The 2,668-nt window shown below is 47.3% G+C and overlaps 1 pseudogene; it reads left to right on the forward strand.

Moving 5' to 3' along the window:
- Positions 1 to 1,020: 1,020 nt before the first annotated feature.
- LOC102861971 lies at positions 1,021 to 2,199 on the forward strand (annotated as a pseudogene).
- Positions 2,200 to 2,668: the final 469 nt, after the last annotated feature.

Below are 2,668 nucleotides of genomic sequence, written 5' to 3' on the forward strand. Positions count from 1 at the left end.
TTGTTGTGATCCACACAGTCAAATATCTTTGTACAGCCGATGGAACACAGATAGACATTCCTCTGGTACTCTCTGCTTTCAGTCATAATCCGTCTAATATTAGTTATAATATCCCTAGTATCATGGCCTCTTCTAAAACCAGTCTGCATATCTGGCAGTTCTCAGTTGATATGCTATTTCAGTTGTTTTTAAATAATTATGCATAAGACCATTATTGTAAAAATAAAATAATAACTAGTAATATGTATACAGAAGTCCAAAGGGGGAAGGAGAGAAAGGAGAGTGATAGAGGGAAAGGAACAGTTATGTGTGCTGAGTGAGAGGTTGAAGAAATTAGGAAATATCCAATTGTTCTTATTATTGCTGTTAGACACTTTTTAGCTGAGTATAACTCAAAAGACTCTGTGAAAAACAGATCTGAACCCTCTTCTATTATCCTGAGCCATCTTCACATTTTCTGACACACTAGAGCCCATTGCAGCAGTTACCACGTCAATACACCTAGTGGATGATCTTCCTTTTCTTCACTGATTCTCCACACTTTATAGCTTCATGTCTCTCTCCAAGGAATATCTTCTCCTAGGAATATTCCCAAATTATGCGAGGCAAAGCCTCATCATTATTGCTTCCAAAGAGCACTCCAGCTGCACTCTCTCCAAGACATATTTGTTTGTTCTCTTGGCGGACCATGGGATGTTCAGTGCTCTTCTCCAACACCACAGCTCAAATGCATCAATTCTTTTTCTGTCATCGTCATTCCTTGTCCAGATCTCAGCTGCATAGAAAGTTATCAGAAAGACCATGGCCTGAATCAGACACACCTTAATCCTGAAACTGACATCATTACTCCTCAATAATTTGGAGAAGTCCCCAAACTGCAGATTTTCCCAGTGCAATGCATCTCCTTATTTGGTTCCAAGGGTGTTAATTGTGGATCCAAATAAGATCCAGTAGGGACCTGAAAAGATGGGGTAATGGTTCTCCGGCTTCCACGGGCGCCCAGTGAACCTGTTCTCATCAACTGACCAGAGTCCGCGAATTTTCTGCTCTGAGCCCACCTGGACAGCCCCAACTCCAGCTTTTTGTCCTCTGAGAGCAGGAAGAAGAATGTCCCTGTATCAGTTTTTGCTTGAGCCAATTACCTGCCATGCCTGGAATCAGGATTGCACTCAGGTTGCCCTTACCTGCGACAAGTCCACATCTACAAGAAGAACAGAAGCAGAAGCCAGTGGGTGAAACTCATGAGCTCAAGGAACACAAGGGCACATCGCAGGCATTGCCTAGGTACCCAAGAGAGAGCACATAGTCACCTGCGGGGCAGACTGCAACTCCTACGTCTGGAGTGAGAAGGATGGGTCTGGAAGCCCAGCCTGGTGATACTGCGGATAAACCGGGCTGCCACGTTAGCGAAGAGATCCCCACTGGAGAGCAAGTTCCCCATGAACAGAGAGAGGGGCACGGCTCATCCCTGTCTGCTATTTCGAGTCCTAAAACGACTGAAAGGTCAGTAAGCACATTAAGAAGCCCATTCTCTCCACAGTCCTCAACTTGGACTGGCATCCCAACAACATTCGGCTGGCAGAAGGCTGCTGCGACCTCCAAGTGCAGGGTGTATTCTGCCTACCTTAAAAAAGCGGACGAAAAGCCAGCCAGTACGCCACGGGGCAGTGAGACGCCTTTCGGCCAGCTGATGTCCGAGTTCGGTGGCAGTGGCACCGGGGGCTGGGTCCATGGCGTCAGCTTCTCGGCCAGCAGAAGCCGCTGGGCCTGGGTCCGCCACCACAACACCGTGTCCAGAGCCGATGCCTCCAAAAGTGCACAGGTCTCCACTCTGAAGACGGAGTTCCTGCCCCTCCTGAGAGTGTCATTTATGCTGGCTGCTGGCCATGACTGTTGCCCGATGCTCTTCAACTATGACAACCGCCACTGCTTTACCTTCGTCTCCAAACTGGTGTTCTGAAACAGCATCCAGCGTAACATTCGACCGTGGTGCGCGTCGCCACAAGGACAACCGGGCCCCCGCTGCGGACCGCAACAAGCTTTGGAGACGCTGTGCCAGAATAACATCCCTCAGGTGTCCATTTATGAGGTGGACAAGCAAGACTGGGCACATTCTGCACTACTGGCATCGATGGAGCCGTGGCAATCGGGGATTTCAAGACTTTGGAGTCTTCCATCCAGGACCCCGGAATAATGTGAAGCTGAGCAAACCTTGGAGACTGAGCCCGCATGACGAGCTACAGGTGCGTGCCTCTCCGCCCACAAGAAACACTGACAGCACGCACCGTGCAGATGCTCCTATGTGCACGCATGTGTGACATGTGTGAGAACAGAATTGCCAAAGTGTTGATATTGTAAAAGCAGCAATGATTCTCACCCCCACCCGACCCCCATTTCATTCCACTTTTTACCAAAGCTTCTCTTTAAACAATTGATATTGGAAAACAGCCATACAGACCTAAAAGGAAAAGGGCGGGGGTGGGGGGGTAGGTAGGTAAATTGTGCGCTAGAAAGTTGAATAAAAATGCTAAATGTGAAAAAAAAATAGAGTAACGGTGAGCATGGATCAATGGGGATTAGTTTTATGAAAACACTATGTGTGGGAAGAATACTATTAAACCCAATGTGAATAAAACAAATATGAAACACAATGCATATAAACAAAACA

Source organism: Elephantulus edwardii, unplaced genomic scaffold (genome assembly GCF_000299155.1).
Source record: "Elephantulus edwardii isolate Elephantulus edwardi_28Jun2011 unplaced genomic scaffold, EleEdw1.0 scaffold00240, whole genome shotgun sequence".
Taxonomy (NCBI): Eukaryota; Metazoa; Chordata; class Mammalia; order Macroscelidea; family Macroscelididae; genus Elephantulus; species Elephantulus edwardii.